Source organism: Nothobranchius furzeri, chromosome 13, assembly GCF_043380555.1.
Source record: "Nothobranchius furzeri strain GRZ-AD chromosome 13, NfurGRZ-RIMD1, whole genome shotgun sequence".
NCBI lineage: Eukaryota > Metazoa > Chordata > Actinopteri > Cyprinodontiformes > Nothobranchiidae > Nothobranchius > Nothobranchius furzeri.
The window spans coordinates 22122662-22141720 of NC_091753.1; the positions used below are offsets into that span (position 1 = coordinate 22122662).

At 42.8% G+C, this 19059-nt stretch overlaps 1 long non-coding RNA gene across 1 annotated transcript in view; it reads right to left on the reverse strand.

Moving 5' to 3' along the window:
• Positions 1-19059, reverse strand: part of LOC139062473 (uncharacterized) — a 135707-nt gene that overhangs the window by 73175 nt on the left and 43473 nt on the right. Inside the window, exon 2 of the long non-coding RNA XR_011516014.1 lies at positions 1463-1500. This is a non-coding gene — a long non-coding RNA (uncharacterized lncRNA). The remainder of the gene's footprint in view (positions 1-1462; positions 1501-19059) is intronic.

The following is a 19059-nucleotide window of genomic DNA, read 5'->3' on the forward strand; positions in this document are numbered from 1 at the left end:
CAGCGTTCTGAACCATCTGGAGTCAATTTAGAGCTGAAGCTGGAACACCAAAGAGGGTAGAGTTGGCATAATCCAAGCGGGAAGTAATCCAATACGTATTCTGGCCACATGCCCTTGAGTGTTTTCTAAACTAGTAGAAGCACTTTGAAATCAATTCTGTAGTTTACTGGTAACCAGAGTAGAGATCATTTTTATTTCCAAAGACAGTAACTTCAGACTTTGTTTACCTGGAAGAAGTGTGACTGCATCCATTCATTAACTTGCTCTGGACACTGACAGAGTGAGTCTACGGGACCACATCACTAGGTGACAGAGCTAGGTAGATCCGGGTGTCATCTGCATAACTATGATATGTAATGTTGTTATTGTGTATGACCTGGCCCAGGGGGAGCATGTAGAGATTGAAAAGCAGTGGTCCAAGAATTGAGCCTTGGGGGACCCCACATGCCATGGTGATCTGCTTTTATTTGTGATCACCAATAGAGACAACAAAACCCCTGCCTTTGAGATGTGATCAAAACTAACTTGGAGCAAATTACCGAGACAGTTTGCAGTTATTAAATGAGGAGTGAGATGGGAAACAGCATTTTTTTCTTTCTTTTGAGCAGGGTGTTGCCCAATTGGTGCACCCCATGGGTGCAAATGCTGGAAAATTGTGCTGTCAATTATGTTAGCAGGACTTTACAAAATACACAATAAAAAAGCTCCTCAGACAAAAATAGTGTCACACTGCCATCACCTATAGAAGCTGATAATTACCACCTTACAAAACATTTCTCAAAAGGTAATAATCTCAAATTATTACCCAGAAGCAATCTACTCTGAAGTAACTATAGAAAACATGTTTGTACAAACACAAAGCTTCCTCCTGTAGGAATGCTAAATGGATGTGCATTAGCCAGCCTGAGGTTTGCGGATGGAGGACTTTATCACCTGATTCTGCTCACAGCTGTGTGGTAAATCTGCACGAAAAGCAGAAAGCCTCAATCTGTAAGAGTTGAGCATGCTGCCTGCACAGTACCAAAGCAAAAGAGTAAATAAAACGCCTGGTTTACTTTAACACTGTGGGACATATGAAAAAGATCATTCCGGAAACCACAAGCTGGGCCTGGTGAAGTTTGAATCATCATTTATTAAGATGCATTTGGTGCATCAACAATTATTTCAGTTTTCTTTGGCTTAAGTAGAAAATGTAACAGTGAAATTATCTTTTTCAAACTTTACATGCTATGTCTTCCAGAAAAGCGTCTGTGTAAAGTTCATTTCTGCTTTCTGTAGTTTTAGTCCAGAGTGTGCATGTTGGGGATTAAATAAACTGGAGCCATCTGTTTTATCTAGCTATCCAAATGTGTGGTTTGTCATCACACCACAGTAATGGAGGTCTTAGGGAAAAAAAAACCTTTACACCCCGCTCATCCAGTGACCAACAGTAATAAAAGTAACAAAAGACAGGAATACTTACAGGTTGCTGTCATGTCAGCTGAGCAGGTGGTGCTGCTCCTGAAGACAAAAAGATTGCAAATAGATCAGGATTTGACGTTTCTCCCTGGTCATGTATGTCCAAACTGAATCATTAACAATTAGTTATCCTCAAGTGGTGCATCATAGAAAAAAAGTGAAGTTTTAAAACTTTGCTTCATCCAAACAACGGTTTAACACGATTTTACCCAATAAAAGCATGCAGGGTGATTTCAAGAAGAGAATCTTTTTTACTTATAAACCTGAAATAAAATGCAGTGGCTCCAGATGTTAGCATCAGAGCATGACACAAAGAGAGGGTCCTGTAGCCTTCAACCGCGTAAAGATCCTAACCAACACCCCAACTCCGCAGGAAGCCTAAGGTGAATCTTCTATTCAGAGATGTTTGCAGAAACAATATAGTTACTAAACTAAGATTGTGCTAAAACTTTAAGTGATAATGAGTTTTTTTCCTGGCAGTAGGGGGCAGTACATACCTAAATCATTGCAAGCAAGCAGTATTTTTGTGTTCGAGTAAGACGTTACCAACGGATGGCCATTAGCGTCAAAAATCCCTGGGACTCCCTTTCGTCACTGGAAACGAGTGAAGAGGTAAATGTGTAAAACAGCAATGTTTATGAATGGGGAATATTTTGTAACTGTTTGTTACAAATCAGTAAATGTGTTTTGTCTTCACAGGCTCCTGTAGAAGGAACCACTGTGTCTGAGAATCAGACTTGCTCCCATGCATTTTAGTCCCAATTTTCATAGTTATGTTACAAAGCCACCAATTCATTTTCTACAACTGGGCATCGTTTAATTCATTTTCAACATAATTTTGATGGACATTTCCAGGAATTAGTGGTAAAAACTACACATTGTCTCTTTTGGTTTTTAGGACTTTCTCATCAGCTTCATTAGTGGGCTTTGCTGGAGTGATTCGTAGCCCAGGGTGAAGCAGCTGGGATAAGGATGAGCTCCTTTAAATCCGAGACCATGGTCTTGAGTCAGTAAAAGGTAGAATCCCTTCTCTAGGTCAGGGACAAGGTCCTGCCCCACGTCGACGAGTTTAAGCATCTCGGGGTCTTGATCATGAGTGAGAGAAAGATTGGATCGGTAAGTGGATTGGTGTTGCGTCTGCAGTAAATCGAGCATTGTACCGGTCTTTCGTTGTAAAGAGAGAGCTGAGCTTGAAGGTGATGCTCTCGATTTACCGGTCGATCTATGTTCCTTACCTACGGTCACAAGCTTTGGGTAATGACCAAAAAAACAAGATCGCAAACATAAGCAGCTGAAATGTGTTTTTTTCCACAGGGTAGCTGGGCTTAGAGATAGGGTTCTCACCTAGCTTGATCATACACCCAACAAATATGCCCGTTTGAGCCCACCACAGTCTTTTGTGGGCTGTGTCTGGGCTAGTGTGGGCAGGGCAAACCCACACTTACCCTAGAGTTCATCCAAAAGGATCTTATGAAAAGGGCTCATATGTGTGTTCCCACATGGGCCCTACAGGCAACCCACAGATGAATCTGCCCAAATCCATCCCATGCTGAGCATTTGTGGGGTGCCCTGGACCAGCCTAATGGAGGTTTGCCCTTGTGCATTGACTTTGATATTCTTTTTTTCTGTGGGCACCCCACAGTGAGATCTGCCCAAAAACCACCCACAGTGGCCCCATGAGTGCCAGCCCATGTCGGGGGTCCAGGTTTCTGCCCAATTCAATCCCTCAGTGTAATTTATGTGGGCACCCCACAGTGGGATCTGCCAAAACAACAACCCACAGTGGCCCTGTGATTGTCAACCCATGTGGGAAATCCAGGGGTCTGCCCAATTCAAACCCTTGGTGGGATTTCTGTGGGCACCCACAGTGGGATCTACTCAAAACTACCCACAGTGGCCCTTTTGTGTCAGCCCATACGAGGAATCCAGCAGTCTTCCCAGATTAATTTCTCAGAGTGATTTCTGTGGCATCAAGAGGAGCCAGTTGAGGTGGCTCAGGTTTCTGGTCAGGATGCCTCCATGGTAAGATTTTCTGGACACGTCCAACTGGGAGGAGGCCCAAGTGAAGACCCAGGACATGCTGGAGGGACTATGTCTCTCAGCTGGTCAAGGAACACATTGGGATTCCAACGAAGGAGCTGGCCTAAGTAGCTGGGGAGAGGGAAGTCTAGGCCTCTCTGCTTAGGCTGCTGCCCCCGTGACCTGACCTTGGATAAGTGGCTGAAAACAGCTATCCAGTGTGAGTGATATTTAGAGTTAAACTGGACAGGGTGCTGGATTCTTCATGTAGGCTGACACAAACAGGGCCACTGTGGGTAGTTTTTTTGGAACCTACATCTGTAGGGTGCCCACAAAAATCACCCTGATGGATTTAACTGGGCGGTCAGTTGAATTCCCTATTTGGGTTGACACGGGGCCGCAGTGGGTAGTTTTTGGGCACAAAACACTATGGGGTGCTTACAGAAATCCGCATGAGACATTGACAGACTGCTGGATTCCCTATGTTGGCTCGCATCCATGGGGCCACTGTGTGTAGTTTTTGGGTGGATACTTCTGTGGGGGTGCCCACTGAAGTAAAAACAGTTAACAAATAATTGCAAACATCCATTGGGCTGGCACAGGGCCTCCCACAATGGCTCAGCATGGGATGGATTTGGGCAGATGTATCTGTGGGTTGCCTTTAACTAAATCCCAAAAGGGCCCAAGGAAAAAAATGTATTTGCCTCATATAAACACAAGATCATTGTGTGTTAACTCTGGGGTAAGTGTGGGTTTTCCCTGCCCAGACGCAGCCCACCAAAGCCCATGATGGACCCAAAAAGGCATGTTTGCTGGGTGTCTTTGTAGTTCAAAGTGGAACGGCCCTATGGCTGTGACATGCAGGGTACATGAAGGCCCCACAGCAGTGGTGTGCAGTGGGGCCATAGCAGGAAACATGTGTGAGGGCCAAGGTACCGTCATGAAATGCGGTCCCCACGGAGAGGGACAACAGTGGGTCCACAGGGGACAGCCAACACATGTGGGCCAAGCACTGTTGGACCCCTTCATGGCCCCAAATAATAGTGCCCACATGTGCTCTATAATTCATGACGGCTCTGGGTCCCACTGTGGGCAACCCTTTGTGGGCCACATTTTTGTCCAGCAAGATCCCACATGGGGGCCCAAACAGGCATGTTTGCTGGGAAGGAGGGGCTTGGAGTAGATCAGCTGCTCCTCCACATCGAGAGGAGCCAGTTGAGGTGGCTTGGGCAACTAGTTAGGATTCCTCCTGGACACCCCCCTGGTGAGGCTTTCTGGGCACGTCTAACTGGGAGGAGGCCTATAGGAAGAGGACACGCTGGAGGGACCATGTCTCTCTGCTGGCCAGAGAATGCATTGGGATTCCCCCGGAAGACCTGGCCCAAGTGGCTGGGGAGAGGGAAGTCTGGTTGATTTGCTGTCCCTGCAATCTGACCCTGGATATGCAGACAAAAACATAAGGATGGAATTTTTTCATCACCAATAAAAACAACTGATCCAGTTTTTTTTTTTTTTTTGCTAAGGTTTTACTTACAGATCATCTTATAATAATTTTACAGATGCAGCATTTTATTTGATTCAATCTGTAAATGACATCAGCATCCAAGATGCTGAACATTCGGATCAGGCTTTTCATTGTTAGTGACATTAGAGTTCTGCAGCAGCACATTGCTTGTTGGTTTTACACAACTATGGGTAGCGGGTAATCGAACTATGGTATGGGTAATCAGACCCAGGCAAACAGATAGGCAGACATGATGGACTTTAGGGTCAGAGCAGGTTTATTGACAGTTCTGGTATTTCACAGTAAAAATTGTATCTAGGAAAAAACTAAATCCTGTTCATGAGATTTTTTAATTAAAATCCTAGCATTCACTGGAGTTTGTATCACCTGCTGCCCTTACTCCAGAGCTTTGACCTAAGATCGTCTTATGTAGAGAAGTGGTTGCATCACTGGTGAAAGGGTTGTGTTCTAAAGGTTGGTGTAGTGTGTCGTGAATAAGTCCAGAGGTTCAGGAGATACCCTGCTATGCGAGTGACAGGAGAGGCTTTATGAAAAGATGTGACTCGATACATTTCCCTCAGAGCGTGTGACAAAGATGACTTCCACCTCTCCAAAGTTCAGCTCATGTTCTGCAAAACAAAACCATGTTTATGTTTTTAAGGTTTCCTCGCTGTTGAAGTCATCTTGAAATAGTCTTTTTCCAATTGTTAATCAGGCTGACATTCATCCAGTGATGCCTTCATCGGAGATTCATTCAAACTAAACAGTTACAGCTATAATGATCTCAGGCGTTTGCTGACCTCAACCACGCTACTTAAAAAAAACATTCATTTAGGCTTTTAACAGACTGGTCAGATTGCTCAACCTTTCTCTATCAGAGCTGTGGTGTGGAAGGAGAGAATGCTTGGTTTTCAGATGTTTATGAGGTTTTTAGAAAACACAGCTTCCTGTTGGTGATGCGCAGAACTATGCACAACTCAGAATGAAATCGACTAACACCAACAAATTCCTGATTCTCTGTGAACGTGGATAAAGCAAGGAAGAAGTTTCACACGTGAAGACAAGGTCCCTTCATCAGGACCCGTAACACCATGTTGATCCTTCACAGTTTCACAGCTTCAGAAGGAGCATCTGCTGGCCTGCTCCATGGTGAGTGTGCCAGAAGCTGCTGGAGCTGAGAATTTCATCAGTCAACCCTGTTAGAAATGTTGTCCCAACAGCCACATTCAGAGTCGCGGACCGAATGAAACCCAACAAAGTGTTTCTCACGTCCAACTTTAAAAGATGGTGCTATCGGATTCTGGATGACAGACCCGTAGAGGACACCGCCTTTCAGTCAACTCTGGAGCTGTTTGCAGAGGAGTGGAGCCTTAAAAAGCAATTAAAGCTGCAGCGACAGAAAGAACAGTTGACAGATTCATTCACATCCCAGGGTTTCATCTTTAACTACAATACAGCCCACTGCACAAGCTCAGTCTGCTCCACTTAATTGCCAAACAGTCATAAAGATCCTCTGAAGCATTTAAAGCTTGGCAGAGATAAAAAGGAGGAGGGAGAGGTGGAGGTTCATCCTGAGTGTGAGCTCATCTGTGATGTAACTGTGGACTATGGCGGTGCCGCAGTCAATTTAGGAGGCAATGTCCTCAAACAACCTCACCCCTCCTGCTCTCCGCCATTCACGCCAGTGCTATTTATTCCTTCCACACCCATCTCACCTAAAAGAGATGACCCAAACGGGCTCGATGTGAACAGGTTCTCCTCTTCCTTCCCTATATAGCTGTCAGCTTGGCCACACATCAATGCCTCTGCTCTGCATCCAGCCCAGCATCCCTCGTAAGCTTCCAGGCTGCACACACACACTGGTATGCCCACACACGCACGCACATGTGATATACACGTTAGAAATGTTCTCCACCCTAAAGTAAAGCTGCAGCTGGATAATCTCACAGAAGACACCCCCCTCTCTGTCTCCTCCACACCCATCCCTGCCTCTTCTCTGCTTCCCTACATGCTGGCTGTAAGTCCATTTTTTTCATGAGAATGTTGAGTCCATCCTGAGGTTACTGACTCTCATTCATACTGAATATCTGGAGTCCCTGGCCACGTAAAACCCTACCGTGGATGCCCCTGTGCATTTGTGCATCTGCTTTGGTGCATGTGCGTCTCCTCTTCTTTCGTCTCTCCTCTCACTGACTGATGGAGGGTGGGGTAATCTGCACTGGTTGCCATGACACCAGACAGCCCTTGCTTGGCAAAGGCACGTAGCTTCCTCTCTGCTCTATTTCCCCGGAGCACTCCGCTCAGGAGTGTGTGTGCATCTGCGTCCAAGTGTGTGTGTATGTGTGTGGCATCTAGATGTCATGTTAGATGCACAATGCTGCCCAGGTCTATCTGGCATCTCAACAGTTTGACTGAGTGGTGAAGCAAGGGTTGCCTTTTGAGGAGTCAAAAAAATGTTTTTAATGCAAATAATTTGAACACATAAAGAAATGAATGGTAAGCCTGTCACCATGTGGGACATTACAGCAGATTACAGCCACCCACTGGCCCAGTAAACCATAGCATGAAGGGTTTTCTCGGCCTACATGCAGCTCTATGACGGGCCTGCGTGGAACACTATCACGAGCACGACGGTTTTGCTTTTCACACACAAACACAGGAAATAAACACCGAAGATAAAACAGCCAAACGTAAACATGGACAGAACCCACATCAGACACGTTAAAATGGATGATTTATGACAAATGAGCCGCACTTGTGTAGCACCTCTCTGAGTCAGAGGACTCCAAAGTGCTTTACGCTGTAGTGAATGATTCATCCATTCACACAATGGTGGTGATGAGCTACAATGTAGCTACAGCTGCCCTGGGGTGCACTGACAGAGGCGAGGCTGCCATTCGCTGGCACCACCGGTCCCTCTGAGCACCACCAGCAGGCGAGGAGGATGATGTGCCTTGCCCAAGAACACAACAACAGAAATCCCTGCGGGGAGCTGGGATCAATCCTGCAACCCTCCGAGTGCTGGACAACCCTCCCGAGCTTCTGCCCCAGCAGCAAATTACAGACAAATAGTGCATCCAGTAAAAAACCCTTTCTTGTTCTACACATCTATGGTGGAATACTGAATCCCTCCAGCAAACAACCGCAGCAATGCAATCGCTTTCCTCTGTCTCAAAAGGCAATTACAGAGTTTAGAAGCGTTCTCCCCGCCGCTCTCGGAATCCTAATAAAAGTGTCCATGCCAGCTCGCATCCATCTATCTCCAGACTCTAGCCAGGATGAATAATTTAGCAGGCTACCTTTCCAGCCATCTGCTTCCCTCCCTCCCTCTATCATTCTGCTCATTTCTCAGACACGTCTTTTGGATCAGATTCTACTTTTTTTTTCTTATGATGGCGTGTGGATGAATTTGGGCTTCCACCGTCAAAACCTTGATTAAAAATCATGTTTTTTATTATTCTGTTGCCTTTCTTTTGCCAAGACAGTTGACTTTTAATTTCTATTTATGAATCTGAATTTTGAAACTCAAATGATTTTGCAAACTGAGAAGGTTTATCAGTTTGAGAATATTGGAGACTGTTGCAACTTTTACTCATTAACTACTTCATGGTTGCAGCTGCTAGATGACCTGAGTTGGAGTAAAGCAGCATGACTGTAATCTTCTCTGGGGCGATGATTGATGATATGGTTAATTAAACTAAAGCAGTACTTGCGTACATTCCTCTTCACCTCGTTAACAAGTCAGCATCCACAACACCGCCCGTCAGAGCCCAGCAGAGGTCAGCCAAGTTCCTCTTTCCTGTCAGCAGAGTGACCACGAGCTCCCTCAAACAAAATGGTTGTCTTCATCTGCGAGGAACAGCTGCAGCACCTGACTGATCCTCACAGCATCTAGAGAGGCAGCAGGGGAGAATCCGCACCTGAGGCAGAACTAAGAGGCTAATCAGGTTCATTAGATCACAGCAAAAGAAATCCCTAAAAATGAGATGATAAGAAGATCTACTGGATCGATTTACTGAATTCAGATTAATTTTAGTTTCTGGAAACCAATCTTCATTATGTGGAGATTTTTTTATAAATATTGAAGAAAACTCAAAAAGAAATCAACTTAAAATGTGACAATCCAATGGATTTGTCTTCTTCCAGCTCTGCTTTGTTGTTATCTCTGTTTCCACACTGAGCTTTCCCCTGTAGGCTATCCGGTGGTGCTAACCAGGTCAAAAGGTTGTAGACCCAGTTACTTATCATGCCACAGTCACAGCGTCTTGTCAGCTGAGCTACTCTGGTTTCTAACAGATCTGACTCATACACGTTTATGAAAGACAGACAACTCTTTCCAATAAAATGTCTCTTGTTTATTTGTCCTTGTTACGAATTTTGCAAAGGAAAAATACATGAAGTGAAGTCTCTCTGAAAGCACAGAGTTTGTTTTGTTTGTGACCTTCGTCACATCCATGAACATAGTTAATAATCACAGTTTTGAAGATATTTGAAAAACTTTGAGTTAGATGTCAAATTTAATAGAATGACGTGTCTAAATCGGTCAAAAATGAGTGTGATTCCCTGGATTTGGGCATTGCAGATTAAGCAGCTAGACACACACACACACACACATGCATGCATGCACAGACAGACAGACACACACATACACACTACACCGAGCTATCTATACTGCAGCTCTCTGCTGTCTGACTGCTGACCCTGCTGGTGGGTTCTCTGGCAGTCTGACAGACGATCAGTCTACCGAGCAGCCAGCTGATCCCGCAGCCCCTGCAGCACAAGCAGAACTTCATAAACAACTCAGTTGCCCCAGACGTCGGCATTCTGCACAACCTGTGATGACCGCCTGCATGTATTTATAATCTGTTCTCTCTGTGTCAAGTAAACCCAGTGAACCTTAAATAAGCCACCATCAGGGGATCTGCGAGCACCACCACCAGGCCATCTTGTCACCCGAGTAACCGAACCAACAAACACACCGATGCACATGTAACCCGTCACTTTCTGTTGCCTCAGATACCTCATGGCACAAAGCCCGCAACTCCTGGTATCCTGTTTCTAGGAACTCGGCTCCACCGGACTGAGGTTGTGGTGGTGAAAGTGGGGCAAAAGGCTCGGGTGGTGGAGGTGTAGAAATGGTGTACACAGTAAAAGGTGTGCTAGGAATCAGAGTGAATCTGGAGAGTGGATCCTATCAAGACAGAAACATTTTTAGAGGTGGTCTTGTTCTGAATTTGGTCCGTTTGATTGTGAAATCAACATCAAACTGGTGATTAGCTCAGACAAAAGGAAGCAGATAAAGAGGAAGAACCTACTGATGAGCATTGGAAAGACTGGGAGGGAAACAGAAATTGTGTATTTGTGTGTGTGTGTGTGGGGGGGGGGGATCTTGGTTGGAGGCTGGTGATAAGGGAAAAGGACAGAAAACCAGTAAAAGCTGAACAGCAAGAGAGGGAGATGAGAGAAGGAGCAAGTGAAAGGAAAGGTCTCTGAAGGAGAGGGGGAGGAGAGGGAGGGGGTCTGCTGCTGCTGATGATGCTGGAGCACAGCGCGGCCAGGCTGAACCCAATGAACTGCAGTGGAGGTCAGGGAGTCCAACATTCCTCTGGAACACTGTGGTTACACTGCGTTGGGGGGGGGGGGGGGGGGGGGGGCATGGCTCAGGATGCAGGGGAGGAGAGAGGGGTTAGGGGGATGCGAGGGGGACGGCACACCGGGAAGGAAATCATTTCCAAACACACTGTTTCAGGGAGAATGTTTGTGTGTGCTCTTATTTTTCCTGGAGATGCATGGTGCATTTCTAAAGCACTGAGGTAATACGAGTGCCCCCTCCCACCCCGCCCTACCTCACACACACACGCACACACGCACACACACACGCACACACACACACACACACACACACACACACACACACACACACACACTCCATTCCTGATGAAATGAGCATTAATCTTCTCTTGCTAACGGTGGCTCTTCATCAGAATCCAAAACCTAATAATCTGACAACTCGGTTGAAACAAGCTTTTAAAATGTAGACGGGGCAAAAAAGTGATTTAAAAAGCTTTTCTTAAACTTATTTGACAACTTTTGAAGTCAAAATGTAAACTACATTTTTTTTATCACTGAGAAATAATTAAAACATCCAAATAATGTTTTGTGTTTGCATTGGGCTCAACTCTTTGATACGAATAATCACTTGTCAATGCATTTTTATAAATAACATTAAAAAGTTAATCTTATCATGAAGACCAAATGTCTGCTCAATTAGTCTGGAATTTAAATTCAAGGCACAGAAAGGAGGCTTGTGAGGCGTCTTCAAAATGTTGCAGAAAATGAATTTAAATATTTGAAGTGCATCAAATCAACATGGTATTTTATAATTTTACATCCATATAAAATTATTTCTCTTTTTCATTATTTTATCAAAATCCTCAGTAGTAAAATTTTCGCCTTAACAACAAAGAACTGACATGCCTTGTTTTCATAAAGGTTAAAAAATAACCTAACCCTAAAAAGTAGAAGAGATGTGTGGCTGCAGCAAATTCCCAGGTCTCTAAAATCATCTCCCAGCTCCATCGTTGCCACCGCCGCTGCTGCTGCTTGGTCCCATAAAGATGTTTCAGTTCTCCATCTGCTGGCTCAACAGAGACACTACAGGAGACCCAGACCTGCAGACTCGGCATCTTACAGCCTCAACATCATTCTTTAGCTTTACTTAGATTAAATGTGCTGTGGGGCAGTCAGTGAGGCGGACACGTCCCTGTTCAAACCCCTCAGCATACAGGGTCAGCCTGAGGAGCAGGTTCAGTCATTCCGGTATCTGGGAACAGAACTTGATGACCACCTGTCCTTTGCAAATCACAGCAATGGTGTCCACAAGAAAGCGCTGCAAAGCCTCCACCTGCTAAGGAAGCTAAGAGCACTCAGTGTGAACAAGGACATCCCAACAGTTGTATATAAATCACTGACTGAATCCATTCTAACTTTCAATATTACAGCTTGGTATAACTTTCTTACAGTTAAAAACGAAACACAACTCTCTCGCATTGTTACATTAGGCAGCAAAATTACAGGTTCACCTCAGATCCCACTTTCTGCTCTTCACGAGCGAGCAGTGCTTAGGAAGGCTACCCTGATCAGTGCAGACTCAACCCATCCACTGAACCCACGTTTTCCGTTACTTCCATCAAGGAGGAGGTTCAGGGTTCCATTGGCCAAGAAAGGTGTCTATAAGAAATCATTTGTTTCCACCGCAATTACAATTTAGAATTCTTAAAGTTTTATTTTTTATGATGATAACATCCTAATACCTTTTAATTGTCTTTTTATGCATTTGTGTGAATGCGATATGGATTGTATTGTAAGGTGAGCCATGTCAAAGGTGAATTTCTGCCTCAATTCGAGGTGAACAATAAAGTTTATCTATCTATCTATCTATCTATCTATCTATCTATCTATCTATCTATCTATCTATCTATCTATCTATCTATCTATCTATCTATCTATCTATCTATCTATCTATCTATCTATCTATCTATCTATCTATCTATCTATCTATCTATCTATCTATCTATCTATCTATCTATCTATCTATCTATCTATCTATCTATCTATCTATCTATCTATCTATCTATCTATCTATCTATCTATCTATCTATCTATCTATCTATCTATCTATCTATCTATCTATCTATCTATCATCTATCTATCATCTATCTATCATCTATCTATCTATCATCTATCTATCTATCTATCTATCTATCTATCTATCTATCTATCTATCTATCTATCTATCTATCTATCTATCTATCTATCTATCTATCTATCTATCTATCTATCTATCTATCTATCTATCTATCTATCTATCTATCTATCTATCTATCTATCTATCTATCTATCTATCTATCTATCTATCTATCTATCTATCTATCTATCTATCTATCTATCTATCTATCTATCTATCTATCTATCTATCAAAGTTGCTAGTTCAGCTTTATCATCCTGCTTCAATACAGAAATAAAATCTAGTCACTAGCTGCTAAATTAAAGCAAACTTCCGGTGACGTGTTTCAGCTCTGGTTGTAGAGTTATTGGGCATCCCAGGGGATTCTCCAGACCTCCATGATACAGACATTACCATGTTTAGCCAAGGACTATTGAGACTCAGTAAATATTTAGTGTGTACTATGTCACTGGGAGAATTATCACTATGGAATCAGTCAGGTTGACATTTGAGCAAATCAAAGGGGAGAAGGAGACATCTGGATGCTTGGGCGTTTGAACTGAATATCCCCAGACACAGACGAGCAAAGTCTGCAACAGCACCAGACGACGTTCAGACACGCAAGAATCTTTCTCCAGATTCAAATCTAAAACCTTTGGTCTCTTTCCTGTGTCTGACACTGCAGAAGCCCAGTTCCTCAATACAATCAACGCTTTTCAACAACCAGCTTCAATATTCCACAAACTGCTCAGACAGAGAGCTGAGAAGCCAGAGTTTGACAGCAGCTGTCAGCTCTGGTCTATGGTCCCCAGTCAAGTCACGAGCTTGAACTTTTGTCTCCGAGAGTAGGCTGTCACTTGACAACAGCCTGACTGACATTTGACCAGGACTTCCTAAAACCTTTAGGATTCAAATGCTGTTGGACAAATGCAGATCAACAGCAGGAAGTCAGCAGTCCTTGTGTACATTCAAAGTAAAGCTTTCACTTTTACAGGCAACCACCTGATGATGAGATGTTCTCATCCAGCTCACGTCTGAACAGAACTACAATTAACATTCCTCATATAGAGCAGGTGGTTTGGACAAGCTGCATCAGTTATCATGGATCCTGACCCCCCCCCCCCCCCCCCCCCCCCCCAGGTATCAGCTTTCTGTTGCCCACTGTTGCCCCTTTCATTAGTGGATTAAATTCAGAGATGTTTGTTTTCTGATTAAAGTTTGAACTAGTCCATGGCCCCAGGTTTGAAGGAAAGTACAGTCAATCAGCTGCAAAGACGTATTAAAAACTAAGCTATCAGTCTAACATTAATAATTAGTTGCATGCCCAAATGAGTTGGAGTAACTTCTGAATTTCTCAGAGACAAGGTGACAACTGTGGAATACCACTTATCTTGCAGGAAAGAGCTGATGCTTGTGGAGAGAGCTGAGTGGTACTTGCTAGATACTATAACTGGACTCATCTCAACACATTGGATTGACTCTGAAACTCAAGTGCTTGAGAAGTGTTGTAACCTCTGTTGTTGTAGCTGTGATAGGGCAAAGGTGGACGTCTTATTTGTCCCCAGATTACCTACCAGTATTTTGGGCTTTGAACTGGGGGCTGAGAGGGTAGATTCCCTGTGCCTTTGGGTTGGGGAACTGGTCTTGTCAAAAAGCAGCTAAGTGTAGCTTTCCTTTCTGGAGGTCCTGGGACCTGAGCGCTAGATGGGGCTTCCACTGGGGACTGCATACTCTTTCAAGGAGATTTCAATACTCACATCGCAGTGACAGTGTTACCTGGGGGGGCCGATTGAGAGCATACCTGATCTGATTTTCCTTTTGGACTCCTGTGCAAGTCGCAGTTTGATCATAACATGTCATAATGCAGTTCCTGCAACGCAGTCAAATGTGGAGGAAAACAAACTTGTAAAGCCCGAAAAACATGCAAACTTAATCCAAAAGGCCACAGGAAGCCAGTGGTGCCAGGCCAATACAGGGGTGATATGCTCCGTTGTTCGTGTCCCTGAACAAATCGTAAGCACCCCAGCTCCGCTTGACTGAATCCAGCGCAAAGTGTGTTACAGTACAGCCTTGACATAACAAAAGCATGTAATACAGATTCAAAGTGATCTAGAAAACATGTTCTTAATTGTAGCTAAGCATCGCAGGTGGAAGAAGTAAGACCTCACCACCATATTAAAGATCTCCCCATATTAACATGAGCATCAAATTTTAGTGATTCTGTCAGGCATTTTCAAATTCGAGCTTCACCATCTATTTTCTATCAGACGCTAATGCAGGAAATAGGTGTAGGAGACTATTCTCATGATGAGCCTGTATAAAAATCTAAGAGTGAAAGATTATATTCAGAAATAATCATTAAAATTTATATTTAAGTGGTCCAAACCTTTCAGATCAAACTGAATAATTTCCGCATCTGTTCATTATTCCAAAACCAATCTTTGCTACTATCATGGACTTAATAAATGAGTGTACACACACACACACACACACACAAACACACACACACACACACACACACACACACACACACACACACACACACACACACACACACACACACACACACACACACACACACACACACACCTTGTCCTTTGCAGCACTAACAAAAGATATGCGTATTTTCCTACCCCAGGCCCTTTTGCTGTTTGCAGGGCCATAACTCATGAGCTGCCGTAGCTGCCACGGCGTTCTGCTGTTTTAATGGTGCACACACCGAGTGGCCCATCCTGAGCTTCATAACGGCTGAGCACACAGAGGAAGCAGAGAGGAAGTGAGTGTGTGTGTAAGAAAAACAGTCAGACAGGCAAGAGAGAACATTTTTCACCAAAGGCAGTAAAATAAATAGACATGGCAGCCAAGGAGGAATTGGAGTAACGTGACACAACGAACTCAATGAACTTCAAGTGAGAAATGGTTATTTAGAATTTCACACGTGAAAATGTTGCCTAAATGATTTTTACTTAAGGAAATATTTTTTTTACTGATAACACAAAAAATATAGGCCTTTTATAAATACTTAAAGTAATTTATCTATGTTAGTTCTACTTTTTAAATACTGATGGAGGAATACTCAGTTTGTTTCCTCTCTGAAATTAAAAGTATAGTGCAGACCTGTGTGTGTGTGTGTGTGTGTGTGTGTGTGTGTGTGTGTGTGTGCGTGCGTGCGTGCGTGCATGCGTGCGTACGTGCATGCGTGTGTGTGTGTGTGTGTGTGTGTGTGTACTGTTATCATTATTGTTATTGTATTCCCTTGATAAACACCCTGGTCTTTTTATTGCCCATCACTAACTGAAATATGAAGGGCTTTAATAACATGATCAAGAGGGTGATGCTGTTGCAGTCTGAGGGAACACAATACTAAAATATTGTTTAATTTGTTCTTTACATGATATACTATTGTTATTCCCAACTGTTCCATTTTAGTTTAGGATGCAGAAGAGCAGTTGAGTTGTTTTGATTTGTTTTACCTCTGATCCCAGTGGTTTACTGGTCTTGGGTCTGACGGAATCACTTCCCCTTTAGACTCAGCTTTGATCATTGTTTACATGTAGTTTTATACTTCCAAAGATCTATTATCAAACAGCGAACTCAAACAACTGACAGGATGGAACAATCTGGATTTCAGATTCAATGCTACAAATCTGCAGTAATCATAATAAACCACCACCATCCTATCTCCCATCTCTGACCGTGGCAGCTGTGGTGATTGACACTCTGGTGGATGGAAGTGTGGAGCCTTGAGGGGAAAAAGACCTCATGGATTAATACATCCATCTTCTTCCATCACACAGTCCCACTGGACTGCAGCTCCACTGACGGTAATAGAACCATCATCTCCTCGATTTGACTACAGTTCTGAGTATTATACAACTGGCTGACCCAGAAACAGTTCCATCTGAAAATGGCATAACATCAACTAAACTGACTAAATACAGGTGTGGAAGTGAGAGTTTACATGAATTTCTGTTCAATGTTACAATAGAGCTGGTTTGTTTCTCCCTCCAGAAAAAGATATTGAATGGTTATGCCCAGTATCTACCTTTGTAAATATGTTCGGATAAGAACCAGGAATTCCTCACTTGGAAAACAGCAGGACTTTTTATGAAACCCTCTGATACCTGACGAATGCCTTTGGCGTCTTTATAGGCTCCACTAATCCCAAATTCATATACAGCTGAAGAATTGTGTGTGCTGTTATAAGTTTCTGATACACTTAGCTTGTTGCTGCTCTTTGAGGTTTTCATGACATTAGTTCAACTGAAAAGTCTTTTCTGCTCCCCCAGAATTTCTGGTATGGGTGGCTGCTGAAGTACTTTAAAAAAAATAGCACCTGCTTTTCCTGAAACAGGGTACCGGACAAGCACCGTTTTACAGAACACGGACCATCTAATCTGTTCTTGAATTATCTGCTACAATCCACATCAGTGAAATGTTTTTCACATTTCTCACATTCTTGATTTCATAAGCATTCTCTATGCCAAAAACCAAAGGCATTTAAAAGATTTGTATTGATAATAATCTAGTTGTGGTTAATGGTTTTACCCCCAAGGCTGAGTATTTAGTTTTATTGAGAGTGAGGTGACAAAGAAACCTGTTTAATATGGAATCAAATCAAGCCATCAGAGCTGGTCAAGGTTACTCACACAGCATGAGTTTATTCCCACACAACCACAGCTAGTTTAAACAAGGCCGTTCTCAAAATCACCTCACAATTATGAAAGACTTTATGAAAATGTCCCGTAGTTGCAAAGAGCAAGTTTGATTTGACCAGAAAGGGGGTTATAGATTCTTTAAAAAGTTAAAAATCTATTGCTTTCGTTACCTTTATCTCGACTTGATATGAAATAAAGGAAATTTGTAACGGAATACTGTCTTCTAAAGAAACTATGTGTGAAGCACAACCACCCTCTAATTTAAATGAGTCCTGGCGTGGCAACACAACTTTTTGATAAACTAATTAAACACGTAAATGGCAATCAATTCAATTAAATTCTATTCAAGTTTATTTATAAAGCGCCTAATCATGACAAGAGTCGTCTCAAGGCACTTCACATAATAAAACATTCCAGTACCGGTCAGTTCATTAAGCCAATCGGTAAAAAGTTTTCTGTATAAGGAACCCAGCAAATTGCATTGAGTCACTCAATGTCTTTACAGCAATCCTCAAACAAAGGAAACATTTAGCTATAAATACCAAGTAATGTTTCTATGATTACATTGTGATTTCTAAGTAAATATTATATTTTGTGAGAGATGAACTTTACTGTATTTATCCTAGTGAATCTACCATTAAACGGGTAAACTAGCAGTAACACATTCAATGTCAAAGAAAGTAAAATGTTATTATCAAGAGAGGGAGAATGTTTAAGTGGTTAGAAGCAGTGTTCAAACGAATGGCCCCCACCATGAGGCCACCACAGCTCAGCAGAGCATCATTGTAGCTTCTTCTGGGGAGAAAAACACTTAGAGAAAAAAATTAAAGTTAACAGCTGAAATTGCAGGAAATAATGCAATTAGAGAAAAGTGGTAGAAGAAAGTAGTAGAGTGTGGAACGTGGTCAGTATGTCCTCCAGCAGTCTAAGCCTACAGCAGCATAACTACAGAGATAACTTTGGATGACCTAGCCTTTTAGATGGAGGCATGTTGGAGGCAGGGCAAGGGAGAGCCGTCTTTACCGACTGTACACTCCACCTCCCTCTACTCCCCCACTTGTCCAGATCTGGGCTAACATCAGATTGTAACAATAGGCCCTATCAAATAAAAATGTTTTAAGCCTAGTCTTAAAAGTAGACAAGGCGTCTGCCTAATGTACGAAAGCTGGGCGATGGTTCCACAAGAGAGGAGCCTGATAGCTAAAAGATCATTAGTGTTTAGATGCGCACGTAGTTGATTAACCACTATTTTCTCAAGGACTTTGGATAAAAATGGAATTTTAGATATTTGTCTATAATTCATTGGGTCATCAAGATCCAGAGAAGGTTTCTTAAGTAAAGGTTTGATTACAGCAACCTTAAAATCCTGTGGTACATATCCATTTACTAAGGATAGATTGAGTAAATCTAGAATGGGTGCAGTAACCAAAGGAAATGCATCTTTAAATAATTTGGTTGGGATTTAATCTAAAATGCTAGTTGAAGGTTTTGCTTAAGCTAATATTTTATTTATAACTCGGAAAGCTCAACTGGATGAAAACAGTTCAAACACAGATGAGGTTCTACAGTTACCGCTGATGCTGCCTCACTTACAGAGGAAGAAGAAATTGCATTAGGGAGGATGCTAATAATTTTGTTTGTAATAGAATTAACTTTACTTGTGAAAAATACCATAATGTCGTTGCTGCTGAGCG